We start from the raw sequence: 19,925 nt of genomic DNA, 5'->3' as shown, positions 1-19,925 counted from the left end.
CTTACCTTTTCTAGTCCAATAAGTAGGAGTTGATCTGATGATTTAAAAGCAAGTTTCCATCAGTAGTGTCATCATATAATGGAAACTAAAACAATTCTGCAAAGAATAGTAAGCCTTGGAAATTTCAAACAAAAAAGTCCGAAATAATCATATCTTGGAATTTCTGCTTTTGGGGAATATTTTTGTTTTAAATATTCTGAGTCAGAATGAAAAGTAATGTTTCAGCGTCAAATTTCCCAGAAGAGAGAAATTCCAGGTCTTGACCAATTATAATTACCAAATGAATGAGTAATCCATTTTCTCCCAGGCCCTCAGTTTTGTCAGCACTAAATTTACACACAATCATTTTTTATGGAGATATGGGAGGAAATGCATAACTGCCAAGAATGTTTGTTCAGGGAAAAGACACACCATCAATTTCCCAACATCTGGTTATTCATGAAGGGCTGAAATATCTTCCTTTAGGCTTATTAAGCATCTAGATATCTATTTGAGGGGATCCGTGATAAAAATGATTTTCTACTGTAGGGAAGATTGGGCTGAAGGCTGGTACAGGCAGAGAAAGACCCTGGAAGAAGGATAGCTGCTGTTGTTGGTCTGTAGCTCAGAAGCATTAGCTGAATTCCTCTGCAGACTTCTATTTTTAGATGACTTCTAGTGCATTAGATCAAATGTATAAATTGGAAGAGGTCAAATAGTCTGTCTGTCTGTGAATATACTGTTCCCAGTGGCGTGGAGATGTCTATGGAACTCAGCTCGCTCATGTTAATCTGAACTTGGTCAAAATCAAAGCCCAATGTCAATCTTTCTGTTAAACATGAGCCTAATAATCTTTTGGCAAATTGAAGTTAAATTCTCATTTAATTCACACCAATGTAGATGCATAGATAGCAGTAGAATTACTTTGCTTTTACATTATCTTTCTTGCTACATTAGTAACTCTCTGCCATCACCGTAGGTGCTGAGAATTACACAATTTCTACTTTAACAATAGTCTGATTGCATTCTAACTTTGTCATCAGAGCAGATTTTATATAATGGTGCATACCTCTGTGTTTAGGGGTATGTACATATAAACACAAATTCACATACATACAATAGATAATATAACAGTTACAATATTGATTCATTAGCCAGCAAACAGAATAAGCATCCACACTTTAACAGATCACCCACTGTAAATTTCCTTTTACAAAGCATGAGCCCTACATATTTTGTAAAGCTTTAAAGACACAAGTTGTGTCTTTTATTTAGCCCTTGCACTCAGAAGTGAATTTTCCCTCAAAGCTTTGCAGAGTGAACTGGCAGCCCAGAGGTCTGCAAGATCTGTGTGGGGCTGGTGGTGTCRTGTCACTTGGTAATGTGGCACTGTGTCTGTGGAGGAAATACCATGCAGTATGGAGGTGAGCTAAGGAATTAAATGGGAGAGGATTTGCATTAGAGCTTCACCAGAGTTAATCAGCTTTGTCCCTGAAATCTGGCTGCAACTTGCTACATGGCTTCCTGCTCTGGTCAACAGAAACTCTTAAGATTCCAACATATAAAAATGTCCTAAAAAAATACAAGAGGAAAGGAAGCAATTACTCTAGTTCAGCTAAGAGATCAACCTCTATTTGAGAAGTGTATTGGCATTCTTAGCCTTATGACATGGATTTTGAAAGGAAGCAAACCTACGCATTCTAGTAAGTCTTTTTTGTTTGTGATTACATATAGTTTAAAATATGTGGAAAAGCCCTGTGGTTCCCCCTCTTACAGTGGAACTCAGGATTCAGTTCAGCAGGTATACAGGCCTGATAAATACAAAAAAGTCACCTGTTACTTTTTTGGCAAATTAATTTTACTGAATTACTTCATTTTTTATCCTATTTGTGTCAAAAAGAACACCTATCTCAGACTGAAATGTATCTGGGCTCACATTCATAGGGAGGTGAGAATTTCCAGATTGGATTAGACTAGTGTTAGTCCACACAATCCAGTAATTTGCCTTTGATAATAACTACTACCAGACACTGAAAAGGAAAAAAAGCCTCTATCAAGAAATAACTCCAGTCATTAAAGTATTTTACCCCAATCAGAGAAAAGTTGGTGCCCAAAGCATGAGGTCTTTTCCAAACATTTGCTAATCCGGCTGGAACATTATCAATGTAAATGTCTGATTCTTTCCAGATCTTGCTAGCCTCTTAAGAGAAACTGTGCAGAATAAAAGCACAATTAGATGAAGGAGAAGAAAGAAATTTCCAAAATGTGGGATATAAACAAAGGAGGTTTTGGACAGAATGAAAAATAAACACAGAGAGTGTCTGGAGGAGAGGAAGGAATGAAAGAAAAATTCTGTCCTTTAAAAATAACACAGGCTTCCTTTATAGCTTGCAAAACAGCAAGGCTTACCTTACAGGGAATAGTTCATTACTCATACCACTGTTTTGGAAATCCAAAAGCATGCAGAGATCAGGAAGATGTCAAACTGAAATTTGGCTATCTTTGCAAATGTGCTAATCAAAGCTCTGCCCAAGAGAAAGTAGCAGACACTGCGGATAATGTAGTGAAGTCATAATTGAGCATAGAGAAGCTGCAAGCATAGATGTTGTGGCTCTAATCCTGCAGAATAGGACAATAAAAGGTCTTCACACAAAAAAGAATTGGGATTTTCTCTTGTGTGTAGCTCAACAGAGTAGATGAAAAATCTTGTTTCTCTGATAACATAAGGGCTGGAAGTTACAATTGCATTGATGATGATAAGAGTTTAGGGCTGGTAAGACTGGACCCCTAAAGTTTTGTGCTTCCAAAACAATAAAAAAATAAAAGTATTGACCTCTTGCCAATGAAAACTGATAGATACAGCATTGTGAAATTATTTTATAAATATTATACTCAAATCAGTCCATTGTAAATGTCATGCTTTGGGAGGTACAAATAACGACCGTACTCTCAGGGATCCAGCACAAAAGGCAAAAAGGAAAATGACATGTAAAAATCAAAAGAGTTTGCAGGATAAGGGAAGATAGAACATTGTGAGAGCTGCAGCCTCAAATACAATAGAGAAATTCAATTTCAAGAATTCTAATAGCTAAGATTTTTCTGCAAATGTGGATTCCATAGATGATTAGGAACTCTGTTTCCAGATCTCCAGAAAAAAGTTTAAGGGCATAGCTAATGACATTTTTAAACAAGATTCCTGTTCTGATAGATTTTTGCATTTATTATTTCAGATTGTTTGCACTTGTAGAAACGATAAGTGAGTGCATTTGAAAACTCTGATGGTAATTTGACATTCATGAACTTCTTACCACCTGGAAAAGTCTGTTAAAATGTTATAAGCAATTATTTTAATCTTATTGAAAATTAATCATACTTTATAATATCAGTTCTGGAAATAAATTCTAAATGTTAATACCTATAAATTACTGTTGCAAACGGATCATTATGTAGAGGAAACACTTAGTTTAATTGGAGTTGTTCCTGAGCCACTCTACAATCATATGCTGCAAGAAGCTGAAATGAAGTTCTGTCTTTTTGAAGGAAAAAAAGAGGAATAGGGTTGCAGTCCCATACTGGTTTTAACCAACATTGCCAAGGGAATCCGATATAAGGGAATGTAAGGGAAATCAGATCAGACTAGGTGGCTTGCTTGGATATCATTTTTTAATCCATTGGACAACTCTAGATTTGATACGGGGTTCACAGAATTGAAGTTTTGGCAAAACAGGCCAAAATGCAAACTTTACCAGGGCTCTCTCATCACGAAAAGAGTCATATCATGAGCTTACACTTAATCAGATATGCCAGAATCTGATGGGAAGACTGAGACTCAATGTGTAAGAGACTAACCCTCCTTGTTCAGGGGATAGAACATTTAGGAATGTCTTTATGTAGCCGCTCTCTTAAAAGAAAAGCAGATCATGCAAGGCTGCTAAAATGCACTGGTTGCAACGGTGTTTAAAAATCATTTTAACCTTTGCTCCCCTTGCACTGCCTTTGTCTTGGTTCTGCTCAAAGGTACTGTAGACACAATGGGACAAAAAAGGTGGTATGCACTTTTTCTCCAAAAAACTCTATGGGAAAATCCTGTGCTATGTTGGCAGCAAACCTAGATGTGCAATAGGAGAACTTCATGAAGCTGATTCAACTGGAACATTCTCCCTTAGGCTAGGAAGATCTATTATTGACATACTGTTCTTGCTGGAAACACAGTAKGAAGTGAACCTAACACTTTGAAAGTCAGGCCTAAGACCTGTTCAACATTGTTTTGTAGCCTGGTTTTGTGCAGTCTTGAGCACACTCAGCACTTGTGTTGTTTGGGCTGGAGGACCCTTAGAAGGCTTTGACAAGCCCAAAGCACTGTGCACAGCTGGTTTTGCTCCTTTGTCCTGATCTGTGACCCATCTGTGCCCAGGCATACACCTGAATCTTTACATTTCTGCAAGCCAGACACAGAGACACACTACAGAACTTTGCCCAAGGTTACACATCTCCTGCACAGCATACAGTAGTTCTATAGGAAGACAACAGCCTATTAGGTTACAACTGAAACATCGTTCATGAAAAACAGCTGCTTTAGAGTACTTGTATGTGAGAATTTTTCCATTCTTGTCCATTTCTCAGCTTAAATTAACACTAGGATCCCTTCATTCTCCTTGGGCCCAATCTTTCCCTCAAGGGATTTTCAGAAAAGAAGATCTAGAGAGTTTATTTGAAATTGTTTATACAGAAGGGTGCTGGTTTTTTCCAGATACATTTTACATCAATAAAGAGCAAATCCAGGCCACTTAGTACAAGACATGGGTTTTAAAGAGAACCCTCTTGCATATTCCACACAAAAGCAGCAAGGGAGCTAGTTTTCAAATGCCAATATCTCCTGGAGCTGTTGTTCAGAGCTTCTTACTCCTTCACTAACTCTGAAGTGCTGCAATGCTTCCATGTGTTCTGCACAGCATAGCTCATGTGCCAGTACAAAGATTGATTTGTCTCCTAACTCAGTCTATGGACTCTTTAGCATTCCCTACCACCAGAAAGCCATCGTGATGGGGCAGAGCTCCTTGATTTGACTGTTTCTTTGACAGGGAAGTTTGTCTGCTAGAAAGTTGACTAACAGCACAGACTATTTCTCAAAGAAAACCACATCCCTCTAGAGAGTAAGAACTGCATTGGATGATACTCAAGTCTATGCATGGAGTCTAAGTTTTTATATTCCATTACCTGATAAAATGGACTAAGAACTTGAACTACTTCAGGCTACCAAATAACTCTCACATGTTAACGACTTGAGCTATTACTCAGCTGGATTAGATTCAAATCCATGCATGAAGGTAAAAGGTTTTGTGTTCCATTACTGGAGCCAATATTCTTTTTTCTTACTTAGCTCCTTTCATTACCATGTTTTTTAAAGTTGTTAGAAAGCACCCATTAGCACTTCATTCTGTATAGCTAATCTAATAAAGAGACAAGTAAAGTGAGAGTAGGGAAAAGGTGGGCAGGAGTTATTACCCAAATGAGGTGTTAAGCTTTGGCTTCTGCCCCCACCTTGGGTGAGTGTTACAAGGATTAGAGGAGAGAAGGAAAGAAACTTCTGTTTCTAAAGCATGACTATGAAAATAGACACACTGGTAACTATGAACAAAATGGAAAAAGTAAATATAGTTCATGAAGTAACACCATCAGGAAAACAAATGTTCTCAAAGAAAAATTTCAGAAACTGCATAATTCTCTGCAGCATTAAACACTGAAAGCCAAGGTTTGCTTTTTTGGAAAAGTTCCTTTGCATCTGGATCCCCATCAGGCTTGGAAGGAGGAGAAGTCTAGGAGGGCTGTGGTTTGGAGTGCTCAAGGGCTCCCATTGTATATTGTTCCATTTTCTTTGTAATAATAGTGTAAGTCTCATGCCTGACATATGCCTAACATAGCAAGTCTCTGCTAGTCTGTCTTACCTGATATATATATCATCTCGGTCCAGAGACTGAGGAAATGTAATAAAGCAAAAGCAGAAGCTGGATATAGATCCAAAAACAGAGACTTAAATCACCCACAGCATACAGATGCTATTTCTGAGGTACCTCAAGATTTGCCATAGCATCAGGCATAACTTGGCTGAAGCCCTGCTTTTGCACTTTGTATGGGAGAAAGAGCTCAACACAGCTAGTAGGAACTGAAAAAAAAGTATCAGTATACATAGTAGCTCAATTCACTCCCAATCAGACTATATTTGGTATTGTGATGACTTAAGCATGTTCAAAAGGCTGACACAACAGCTGTTAGCTATTTCAGACCATCACACCATGTAGCATCCACTTGAGAATGACAAATCCAGTGCAATATATATAAAACCTTAAAGAGCATCCCTCCTTTTGTGAATTATCTTAAGTATTACAGGTGTCAGTAATGCTGCCTTAGAGCTAGGAACACCTGCAGATTGTCATTAGTTAAAAAGTCATTGATAAACCACATTTATCTTACCTGGCTAAAGGATTTAAGTACATTTCTCATCTCTTCTTCTCCCTTCTTTTCTGAGGAGTTTGCATGAATAGAAGCAACAAGGCCTTTCTTGACAATGCCAGGAGCAATCAATCCCTGTGCATAGTAGAAGAGTATTACAAAACAGAACAAATTATTTTTCAGTTATAACTTCCCAAGAATACCACCGTCCCACAGACTGCTGAACAATTTTGGGGTTTAGGGAGTGATACGTATTTTAAAAGTAATGTTCTCTGGAAATTGCAGGAGAGGGGGAATCTGCAGTTTATTGCCTTCCAGATTCTCAATTTTTTCTCAGTCTTGTGGTAAAACAAATATTTTCATGCATCTGTTGATGTGCCCAGAGCATTTGGCAATGTAAAAAATCCCTGCTATTTTGTTCAGTCAAGTGTCTTCAGATGTAAGACAATCCAATAGACCTTCCAAGCTGGGTTCTGCCAGACATTGTTTGCCTTGACTCAGCAGAGGGGGCTGTTGGAGACAACCTCCTGCAAGTCCTGCTCTGAACTGGCTCTGCTGCCTCTGTGGAGAAAGTGAAGGTGCCCGTGCCCTGCAACTCACCCTCCTCATCCTCTGCCCGACCACTCAGGGTCAGACCCAGGTGCATGCTAATCCTGTGGAGAGGACAGCAGTCCTCACCAGCTCCCTATTGCTGTCTCTTGGCCCCAGCCCTAGAGCCACCTGACACTCTTCTGGCAACATACACCCATTTCATGCCTCTCTTTTAGAAGACACAGTAGGGAGACAAAGGAACAAATGGGCCATAAAAGCAAAACCTCGCTCTTCCCAAAACATAAGCCTGTACATAACGATAGCTTCTGGTGTATTTGTATAAGTTTACTGCATGAACTGATGGAATTAATCGCTCTTACTGCACACAAGCGATGCAGCTTCTACATACGCCTCCTCTTAGCTTTATGTGCAGATTACCATATGCAGAAAGCAGGATTTGGATCCTTGATCCCACTCCACCAAACCCTACCCTCCTTCTCTGCTCCAGTTGCCCCTCTCCCTGGTTGTTTTGCTGTATCACTGCTAGATGGATTATCATCAGTCTTGTGAAACAGACCTGGAAGGACAAGGCATGTCAAGCACATACTACAGCTACACTCCACAGATAAGAGGACTTCAAGTTCCAATGTTATTAATATGAATGTTTCCATTATTCCTACACAAATACCTATGTGAAAAAATAATGACATGTTGTTCAAGAACCTCATTCCGCTGAACCCGAAATTAGAAGTAAGCCATTGCCTCATTTGGCTGGCAATTGTATGTCCTTTAAAGAGGAATATAATATTACAAATGTTCAAGAACTGAAGAAAAAGTTTATCCTAGCTAGCAAGTTTGTTAACTTTAACATTCTGACTCAAGTCAGCTGAAAGTGAACATGATGCACATATATGATGGAAGCTCATAGAGCAAAGAAGCTTGAAGGCTGTATTTATAAAGCACATCCCAGCTGTTACATGAATATATCCTCTCTTTAAAATATAGTGCACAGGATCCAAAGAACTGATGCTTCTACAAAGAGAAAAGAGATCAGAAGGGGATTGATAATTCCCACAAACTATTATTTAAATTAATTGTTTGTCTATTCAGCATAACCTGACATCACACATTCTCTTCACTTCAGTCTCTTATATCAAAGCATTTCTACTGAGTGATACGCCCATGTAATCACTGAATAGCTATGAGATCCGTGTTTTCCTTGCTTAAGCACACATGTAACTACGCTAGCCTGCTGGATGAGCAATTTGCCTCATTTTGGGAGTGTACATTGTAACATCCAAAGTGTACTTTTGAAGCTGTACTTAAAAAAAGTAACAGCATACTAATGAGATATGAGGTACAACTTGGAAAAAAGCAGTTGTCAAACATCTTATCGAAACCAAACAAGCTTAGCCCATCTCTCCTGGTATGCTGGAGTCAAAGATACACGTGTTGAAATTTATTCATATTTGCATCAAATATTTATCAAATACTAGAATACTTCAGCATGCAGAATATATAAACACCACTCAGCACACTTGATTTCTTTCACAGCCACTTTCCTACTGGCAGCCAGGTAAACCCAGACATATAAAATGCATTTCTTTCCCTTTCCAACACTCCACACCTGGCACACTTATGCAATTTCTTAAAGGATGCCTCTGATCGCTCTCCCTAGGGGACAGGAATGGGTGTATACCACCGCCTCAGAGGGGCATACAATAGGAGAAACCTGGGGAGTTTGGGAAGTGATAGGTGAGCATTGGTGGAAGCCCAGGAGCTTAAAGCTCCCTCCCTGCTTTGCTCACTGCAGCACCTGGGGCACTTTTCATAGAATCATAAGGTTGGAAGGGACCTCTGGAGATCATCTAGTCAGCATAGCCCCATACGGGGATTGAACCCCATGACTGGGGCATTAGCAGCACCACACTCTAACCAATTGAGCTAAACCTGCCCCCAAACAAAGCCTGGCTTGGGGCAGCCCAGCTCCACCTGCAAAACACAGGAAGAAATGATGTTTTTTGCCATGGTGCAAATGTGGTCAATGTGCTCAAGAAGAAGCACTATGGAGAAGGGCTGGTAAGTCCATGCTGTATTCCTGAAAGGGACACACTGAAGCTAAAAAAATGGATGGGATGAAATCTTGTCTTAAATACTTCACTGAGAGTATTGTTGTTGTCTTTTGTGGAGCTAGGCTTTCTCCACAGGGATTCCAGAAAATCCCAATAGCTAACTGTATTTTCCTATTTCACGACAAAAATTAGGTACTGCATGTATTTTACCCATTAGTGTACAGCTGTCACCATGGAAACCCTGTTTAGCAGAGTCTGAAAACTTTTACAGTACTGGCTAGATTTATAGTGTTGAGTACCTTATTTCTCAATAAGTTTATTAAAGGTCTTATCATTCAAAAGTTAGACTATTCAGGGATGTACAAATACCTCTAAGTATACACATAGCTACTAAATGTGTATGTTTTTATATTTATCTACAACAAATCCCTTGCTGTATTTCTAAATTGAATTCCACTCTTCAAAAATACACATATCATGATGATATAACAAGAACTTCTATATTACAAGTACATACTAATGATCTTTTCCATTGCAACATCCTGTGAGTAGATACTGCCCCATTTTGCCAATGGAGAAACTGGGATACACGGAAGTTGCAGACATTGTCAAAACCGTGCAGCCAAGTCCTGGCAGATTTGGGAATGGAATCCATGAGTCCTGACTCTTTAGTTCTCCCACTCTGATCACCAGACAACACTCCCTTCCTCTGAAATAGGAAGGGAGACTTTGATTGAAAACAGATGGTGTACATTTTTGGTACAGTGCTTTAACTATATTAAAATGCTCCGAATGAATATGCGCTTATATCATACCTATATAAGTACACACGTATATGCATACATGCTACATCTATGCATACAGAACTAGGTATGAGTTAAGGATGTATTAATTTACATAGATCATATGCAAATGTAATAGATATGCTGAAAGATACTTAAATGCAGCTGCACAGCTGACATACCTAAATACATAGGCAGTATTCTTCAGTGGTAATGTAATTACATACTATGTATTCTTCTGTCTCTCTAAGCAACAGACGCTACACTGTTGATGGAATACATACTCTGATGTAACTCATACATTAATATTCTTTATCTTTTCATGAGAAGTTTTGGTGTAGTTTCAGTAAGAAATGAATCACATCCTTGTGCATTAGCTCCAAGACCTATCTCCATCCTGGTTAGAACAGTGCACTTAACAAACACCTCCTGCATTTGTAGCTTCTTTTTTTCTGCAACTGAATTGTTATGCCTTAAATATGCTTAACTTTTGAATTTGTTCTTTCTATGGTAAGATTTTTTTTTCCTGCATTAAGACTTCTCTAAACAGTTTGTCTCCAGCTAAGGACTGGTAAACTCTGGGTTGGACTTGCTGTCTGTCAAGATTAACATCTTCCCATACATCATACTCTGGAGGAGATGGCAAGGGCCAGTTTATAATTCCCTGATTCTTTGCCTGGTTGCCTGCAGCGTTGGGTCAGGTAAAGATGATCTGTCATATCAGCTGGTAAACAGCTCTGGAGAACTTTCCTGTGATTGGAAATTACCAGAATAGGCACATATCTCTTGCTATTTCCAACGCATCCCTGGAAAAGACGGGAGGATGGGCCTTGGAAGTTACTTACACAGGGAGAGAATGCACTAGTAACATAAAGCCTACTTACAATCCCTTTCCACGAAGGGGCAACGCAGAGGAGCCAGAATAAACAACCATTGACTGTATTTCCATTTCTTTTATTGGTTGACTGGATTTTCCCCTTCACTTACCACAAAAGAGGTAAGGAAATAAGCCTTCAAATCCACAGTTATGCCGGGGGAGTTGAAAACAGCTCATTCCCCACGGGTGCTAATCCTTTGTCTGCGCATTGGCCCCAGCTACCTCATGCCTTATATGCACATGAAGTGGGCTGGAGTCAGGGATGAGATTAGAATTTGGGAATTCTACTCCTTACAGAAAGGGGAGTCTGAGTAAAAACAGTTATTTTGGTCTGTGTTAATTCCTGCTGGATTGACCCATGAATACTCAACACAAAAAGGAAATATTGCTGATACTCACTGCTCTTCAGGCTCTTTTGGTTCTAAATCTGCAGAACGTAGGAATCAGGAAATGCCTGTGCAAAGGTTTTGGAGAGGTCACAAAAAACAGAAGTATGCTACAGTGTTGGTTTATCTACRGATAAGCAAAATACAGTCACTTATTAGAAAGAACAAATAGCTTATTCTCTTACAAAACTGTACCTCAAAATATACAAAAAGTAATATTTGTTTTTCTAGTTTTATAAACAATGCTGTAATGTAATAAGAATATGAAGATCTCCACAATAATTGTACTTACAACATCAGCTATCAGCTGTTAATCTTACCTTACCTCAGCTTCTATCTTGCATAGGATGGATTATCATGTTTATATTTTCCTGACTCTTTCTTAAGCTACCCAACTAATATTCTAGCATGACCCCTTCTTATTAAAGATTTGTTGTGCTAATTTCCTCTGTATAGAAAGATAGAGTAAACATATGTACTCCAGACAGTTTTTTTTTTTTGCAATTTAGTACATTAAGCTATTTTGCTCTAACTTTGCAAAAAAACAATATAAATTTCAAAGCAGAAAATTTGTTAAAAGAAAAGCCTGTTCTTTCAGACTTTTTCTATATTCCTATATGGAATCCAGGCTGCTCTCATATCAATAGAAAGGTCTCCAGGGTGACACTCTTGCCTTTTCTCTAGCCACTTTCTGCTAGGTGAGAGTCAGAGAAATGTAAAACAGTCTTCAAAGCTCCATATCTGATCAGAGGAAAATTTCCCAGTGCAAGCGAGGCAGAGACTGCCAAAGGCTTTTTTCCAGAGCCATTGGAAAGGGGTCTGAGTTAATTTTTCAGACTGCTTTACAGCATGAAGGCAAGAGCCTGGACAAAATCTGCTAGATTAATCTCCTAAAGCAGCCCAATACTGGGAGGATGACAAGGTTATTCAATGGCAACACASCCTGAGCCATTATTGGCTGCTGGTTTTGTGCAGCATAGGATCTTTGACTCATTGCTTTCTGTAGGATTCAGAGTACACTCTTACCATTYGAATGCAAGCAAAGTCCACTAACCATCTACCTGACAGTTTTCCAAGACTACTTAATAGAGTTCAGGGACTAAAGAAGAATGGTAACACACAATATGTATTGAATAAAAAAGCCTATTTTTTTCCATAGCACTTGTCCCTTGAATGATGTCCTGAACTGCTTTTTCATGTTCTCTCACTGTCTCTATTACCTTTACCATACAGCACATATATCCTGTGATATACRTATGGGGGAAACTGAGCCACAGAAGAACTACACAATTAGCCTGGGACTACTTGGTGAACTGGCTGGAGATGGGAAGACTGCCCAGTTCTCTTAGTAATCTACCCTTGGCCCTAATTCAGCACAGCACTTAGGTATTTGTTTAACTTAAACAAAATACTTAGTGCTTTCCYATGAATCATAGACCTTTTTTATTATCACTTTTACTGTAGAGTAAAGGAATTAAATCTTAGGAAAGCCTTGAAGCAAACAGGCACAGTAAATTATACATCCCGAGGCTCTGTGCTCTGGCTGCATCAGAGTCGCTGACCAAAGGGAGGAGGAGCAGGAGGTTCAGAGACTGTGGCCCAGCTCATTTCCTCCTGCTGTAGGAGATGACAGTGAGATTAAGGTCTGTAGGGTTGTTGCTTTGTGTAACTAGCCACAGGAAGAATGGCTTATGGGTACATCCTGTGGAAGCTAATTTTATATCCACTAGCTACTTTCCTCTTTATTCAGTTGAATAAGTAAATCTTGACTTTGTTGAAAAAGCAGAGAGAGCATCTAGGAGCTGCTGCCGGTATCTTTTTTTTTGAGAATGCACAACTATGACTATGACTCTTCCTTGTAAAAATACAAATCTTTTCTTTGTAACATCTTCAAAAAAGTTTTCATTACCCGCACAGAGAGAAAATCTTTGTAGTAACTGAAATGAAACCCTCCTCTTCAGAGATGGCCAAGAACTCACCCAMAGTGAACAATGGCCTCCTGCTGGTGAATCTAGCTGGACCTTGCTTGCTCCTGATTCACCACATACACAATTTGTGAAGGCTTCCAGGGAAACTGTGAAACCATAGTTGGTCTCTATGTTTGGAGAAGAAAGATTTGAGATGTAGCTATACTGTGATTAATGTTTCTATAGCAGGTAAATGTAATACTTTGTAATGTAAATGTAATACTAAGTTTAGCAAACTATCCATTTACTGCATGCTTTGGCATAGTGAGGGAATATCAAGGGGAGGCAGTAACACCTCTGTGGTTAAGGCTGAATCTAGCACCCTATTTCCCACTTTTCATCATAACTTCAGCTTTGAAAGCTTGTTAAGTCTGATGCTTGCCAAATGCATCTTAGTCACTTTTGTAAAAACTGAAAAAAATCAGCCAAATGACTTCTCGGTTGCAGGTTATTAAAACTTACTCTAATTGGAAATATTTACTTATAGGTTTTTTTTAGTCTTTTTCTTTGTTTTCACTGATTTAGTTAAATTAAGGGAGTCCATAGTAACACCTACTTTTGGCTTAACAAAATGTCACTGCAGCTTAAACATTTTCCCAGCTGAATTACTGTGACTATGGAGAATTGTCCTTTTCCTGACCCATGTGTGCCTCCTTAGAAGAGGTTATTGCCTCCAGTCTGCTCTCTGATGCTTCTCTCTGTCCATCTTCAGGTGGCTTATGATGTTTTGATCAAACTAGTGCAAATATTTGTCTTTCTCTACCTCAAAAATACTTTGAATTATGCTTATAATATTTCCATATAATTAACACAATTAATTCTTCTAATTTTTGCATTAACAATATACAAAGAAAAATGGTTGACATTGTGCAAAGTTACAAACTRTTCTTATTCTAAAGAAATCTGAGTCCAAACAATTTCTATTTGCTTCAGAAGAAATTGTGAGTTCAGTTATGTTCTTGCTGAGATTGACGAGGCTGTTTTGCCATTGAGCAACGTGGTAATGTGACTAAACACTACATAACATTTTGAAGTTGTCTTCTGTTGCCCATTTCTTTTCTTTCTTTCTTAGGAGGTAACCAAAAGTCACTTGCTGAGTGGCAAGAGGTCTTTATAGCAAATTCTTTCCACAAGTATCTCAAGCTCCACAGAACGCTTCATTTTTCTATTAGTTTTCACTGTGGAAAGAATCAATCCACAAAAWGTATTACTGGCAGATAATAAAGGAGTTGGGTTTTAGTCATTGTTAGGTGTAGCACTGCCATAGCCTGCTTAATATGTGATGACTGACAGCAAATTTAATTCACAAAGAGAGTTATGGGGTTTGCCACCTATAATATTTAGTAAATGAACTGAAAATGCCAATTGTTGATAAACCACAGCATTTTGGTTTCGATCTACAGACCATGATAGTGGTGTCTCTTTATATTAAGTATCCTATTGCTGGCTAATGTATTGAATTCTGCCTGAATTGTAACTGTCACCATTGTCTACCTCGACTTTCCCAATGAAATATATGTTCCAGAACCTTGTTGCTGATTTGTATTTTTTAAATTAAATATAAATAAAATATAAAATAGATGCACTGATATTTTCAATATATCAATGTCCTTTGAAATAAAATTTAATTTAACCAAAATACTACCTTAAAACAAGGAAAAAAGATGAATTAGTCAGGGTTATAATCTGAAAACTCCCAAAATCTTGGGGAAATTAAGATCTGTATGTGATCTCTAGCACTCACTTTTACAATGAGCTGAGAACTCCAAGCCCTTCTCTGATATAAGGCTAATCTAGCGCAACCCATCCTGGGCCGACATTCCCAATTATGCTTCCTGCTAGACTTACTTTCATCTAAGTGCAGAATTTTCTACTGTTTACAAACTAKTTTTTTTCCCTTCTCCCTCTTCATAAGCTTCTCCCCCACTCTCTTGCCAAATTCCCTGCTCTTGGCTTCCCCTTTCTTCCTTCCCATCTCCAAATTAAACATCACTCTCCCTCTTTCTCTCTCATGTGTATCCCATTTTTCCTCACTTCATCCTGTTTCCTTCCRTCTTAAATATCTTAGTCACAAGTTTCCTTATTCCTTGTCTCTTTCATCGTTACTTGTAGGACAGCAGTAGCTAGCTGCATTTTTAAAAATGCTTTCAGAATTAAGTCCCCAATGCATTCACCTCTAAATATAACCTGTTTTCTTTTAAATTTGTACTATCGTGTGTACTGCAAAAGAAGTTTCAGAGAAACAGGTATTAAAAGCCTTTGTTGTGATTAGTAGCAACTATCAAACATTGCAAAGAAAGTATGTTTACAAGCAGCTCTCATGCAGAGTTATTGTAATTGTAAGCTGAGCAGCACTAGTTTTGCACAGGCACCAGCCTGTGCAATGTAAATGTGCAATGTAAATTTATCCACTTTTCTTTTGAATCAATGAATTTTCTTGCAGTGTCTTGTGTTGCAGTGGCAGAAATTCACATCCATCTAGTTTCATATATAAATACATGGCCTTCCTGGTAACTCTTCAGTCTGAAAAGCCACTTGACCTGAGGAAGAGTTCTACCTCAATAAATAGCCTAATTTAAGAGACTGAAGTATCTTGAAGAGTTCAGTTTTCTAAGATGGCATAACAGATTCAGAAGCTGGTTGAAGAAAACTTCTGCATAGACAGAGGAATCTGGAGAGAATGGGACTATGGAAGGACAAAAGGCTTGAAAAGCTACCAACATTGAAGATAATAAAAAGAAGAGAGAAAAGAACATTCTTAGATTTATGTCACTGATGAAAGGAGAGTAAGAACAACCTCAGACTGTTACACATATGTTGATTAAGCTTCACAGCACCCCTACAAGGTTTGTCAGACTTAGTCCCACTTTTACAAGAAAAATACGCATTAAGAGATGAAACAGGATTGTCAGAGTGTAAAYAGAATCCCATTTGGAGTCAAGCAAGAGACACTATTGTGGTCATTTTATAGTTTGTATCTTAAAAACACAATTCAAAACAACAGCAATCTCATGCAGTTATAAATGAAARTGCTTCCCCTCATCTTCCATAATCACAGAGGTATTTTGTTCATATTTGGAACACAGCACCCCTGGACACTTCAAAAGGGCCAAAAGCATTTCATGTCTTCACAGAAAACTATATCCTGGTAGTGGTCATGTTTTCGTTGTTTTAAATCAGGACTAAAAACAGAGGAGTGAGGCTGATATAAAACTAGTGAAGTGAGATCAGTATGATGCAATTAGTCTCTGAGGTAAAATTTGTCAGCTCAGCCATCCACGGAAAATCATTAAGATTACAAATAAGACTCCAAAAAGTACTAAAAGAAATATAAGGGAAGAAAAAGATAATTCTGCATCTACAATGTTTATATATAGATACATAATTATGATCATTATTTTGGGATTATGGAAACAGTAAGTATTAATTTTGTCACATATTGTTTAGCCCTAGTACTTTGACTTGACTGTATAGTCAAAGTCATAGTAGAAATAGGTCTTGGGAAGGAGTTTAGAGAGGAAAAGAACAATGGATTTACACGCCTTTAAAAACATTGAGGCATGTTACTGAATGCATTATTCCGTAACATGAGCCTAAATCAGTTCTCTGATAGAATCATTAATTTCAGTGAAGAAAACTCCTTGTCCACCAGGATTGAGTTTATTCCATTTATAAGATTTGTATGAAACTACAACACTACATATACTGGAAAAAATTTTATTCATTTTACACAGGCAAGTTTTCAATGTATTCCTAGTCTGCAACCAATGCGTATTATGTAGTTACTTGTAACCTAAGTTATTACTATAGTTCAGGAGATTGCAGTAGGACTCACCTTTTGAAATGGCACCATCTTTATTTGTGTGTCTGTACTGCTTTTGTGAACAGTACAGCTCAGATTTTCATCCGTAGATGWACTGCTGTTTCAATACACACAAAGKGTACCTACAAAGTCAAGTTTTGGAGAACACAAAAGCCTGGATGCAAAATTTAGCCAATATATGAGCCCCTTCTGAGTCATTCTTCCTGACCATATAGCAGACCTACCAGTTACAAGCTTTTTTTTGTCTGTAGAGGAAGTGTAATGAGAGCTCTTTTGACTTTAGAATGGATCTGCACGCCAAAAGCAGATATCTACAGTATTTTCCCCAAAACAGTATATTTCATGTCCTTGAATAGAAAAGGCAGTTTATTCTATCATACTAAYATTAAGGATTGCAACACTCATGATATATGTTGTTAGTACATAAATACATTGTTTCAATAATAGCCTCCTTTGTTGCTATCAGCTTTCTTAATTTATTGTAAGATGTACATTCCTTATCATCWTTAGTTATTTTTAGATATCACAAACACGTGCAAAGCTAAGTGAGAAGAAGAAAATATTATTGTAATATTATTAAAATAGGAACGGAGTAAAGTAAACACACGATAATTATTAAAGATAATGCAATACATTAGCACTATTCACGATGTGTGTATTTTTCAGACACTGTATATTTTAGTGACAGAACATACAAGTGAGAAAGAATTTCTGAGCCTTATGCTAAGCTCTTTTGTTGATTTTTCTAAACATTGACTGAAGTCTTTCTTGCATTCTTTCTTGTAAATCAGCAATATAATATTTTTCTATTCCATGGGGGTATTGTGGGAATAAATCACCTAGCACACAGGTAATTTTCTGCAAATAAAAACGTACTAGTCATTGTTTTTATTACTTATGCTCTTCACAGCTTTTGTGACAGAACTGGTCACTAGAGCCCAATGGGTGTATCATGAATTGTTGTGGAAAACAGCCTATATATTTTTGGACAAAATACAGACTATCAAATTAGTAGAGAACTAATAATTTCTGAGGAGTTGTGTCCTACTGAGGCTTAAAGGGAATGGTTTAAATAGAAATGTACCCTGTGTCTCTTTAGTCTCACTTGAGCTGAAAGTGTTTTGAAAAGAACTGATTTGATGTGTAACTTCTTGCAAGGAGTGTTGACAGAAACAAGAGTTAGGCTTTAAACTAGAAATATAGAAAAACTAAGTGCCTTTGCTTGGCATCCTTATGAGGCAATGCTTCCGTGTTTGCAAACATTTGGACTGTGATTAAAACAAGGAAAGACTTTATTATTGGCTGAGGAAAACATAGTAACCTAAGTAAATAAGCGAAATATCCACACCCATCATATCTCTGGCAGTAGTTCTCCAGTTCACTTCCCTACCAGCTGGTGCCAAAGTCCATAAAGCTAACATCCCTTTAACTCTTTGTTTTCTCCCTTTCCCCTCTACTATGCTATTAATGGTTAATGTATACTCAAGATGAACTTGGCTGACACGTTTCCAGGCTCCATGGGATATGCATTTTGATCTCACCCTCCTACCCTGGCAGTAGCAATTTATTTTTATTGTTGTCATCCATCTTCCCCCACCCCTAGCTTCAATACTGATTTCCACAAGTTCAGTGAGGAGGCATCAGAAAATATTTTACTCTCATTGCACAGCTGCCCAAGTGCCACAGCTTCAGGGTGGTCCCATACCATGGAGGCATTGTGGTGACTTCTTTAATGAAGGTTACAGTAAACAAGGATCAGGATAGCACACAAAATCATTACAGCAAGCTCCTGTCATATCAGAGGTACCCCAGCACAAGAAGGGAACCCTTTTCATGTCCTAGTCTTCTCTGATACTTCCAACCTTAATACTTCTACCAAGTTTACTTACATTTTCAGTTGTTTTTAAAGATGTTCCTTGGAGAATTTCTGAGTAAAAAGCTTCCAAAAGTAAATTCTCAGTACGTTTCTCTGTTCACCAAGAGWTAGCAGGAAAAAGTTTCTTGCTTTCAAAGACCTTTGTCTAACTTTTGGATCCCCTTCCCATGCTCACCAACAGAGAGTAGGCTCTTCTCGCCTGTGGAGTCCATCTGTCCTTCCTTTTTGGTAGCATRAGGTGGAAGGAGAGTCACTGCCCTCTCTAGCTTCAGGCCACTGAGTTTTACACACAGCTGAGTGAGTCTGAACAATAAATGTTTTCCCAAAAATCTAAGAAAAATGCATGCAATTTTCCTTTAATTTTGATGCTGTATTTCATCTTCATCTACATGCATATATGACTGTCAACATAAGCTGGCAAAAAAAGCCAGTCTAAAAAATTTATTATATAGATGCTTCCTGTGGCAAGAGCCTACAGAGGGTCTTTTGCTGATTATCAAAACGAGGGCATACGTGCTGGAACTTTTTCCCTTCCGATGAGCTCTGGATGAGCTCCAAGAGGTACCAGGTTTAGCGGCCTTTCAGGGAATGCCAGGCTTCACAGATTTCCACCGACCCTTGGTCACATGGGTCAGAACCGGGCTTGCTTTCTCCCAGTTCATCCTGCTTCTGATGAAGGACAAGTTAACCAAAATTATTAGTTGACTTGAAGGCGGTATTTGTTTACGCTCCATGAGTACCGCATCCTTTACATATTTTGAGCTGAAAAACGCTGCCACACACTACTAAATGGCTGCCATTTTCCATGCTGGAGATGGCCTAATTTCAGCACTGAGCCAGCTCTGTGTTTGCTTGCATTGCACTGTATATCCCCATGGCATGAAAGACGTTTCAGAAGGGAAGATACTACCGTGATGCATCAATGTATTTTTAATCATCTAAATTCAAAACGAACGGGGCCTATATTACCATCTGCAGCTTTTATAAAAAGCTTGGCACAAGACGCCTTTAAAGGAAAAAAGAAAAAAAAAGAAAGAAAATAGAAATTAAAAAAAAAGCCCCAAGAGCCGGGTCATTCCTCCCACCGCCCTTCGGCAGCCCGCCTTTCACAGGGCGGTGTTTTCCAGACGAAGGTGTAACCGCCGCGGCGGCGGCGCGTCCCCGCTAACGGCTGAGGGCGGC

Source organism: Rhea americana, unplaced genomic scaffold (genome assembly GCF_003343005.1).
Source record: "Rhea americana isolate MKP2758 unplaced genomic scaffold, rheAme1 scaffold_123, whole genome shotgun sequence".
NCBI lineage: Eukaryota > Metazoa > Chordata > Aves > Rheiformes > Rheidae > Rhea > Rhea americana.
The sequence above is the reverse complement of the archived record's forward strand: the minus strand, read 5'-3'. Positions refer to the sequence as shown.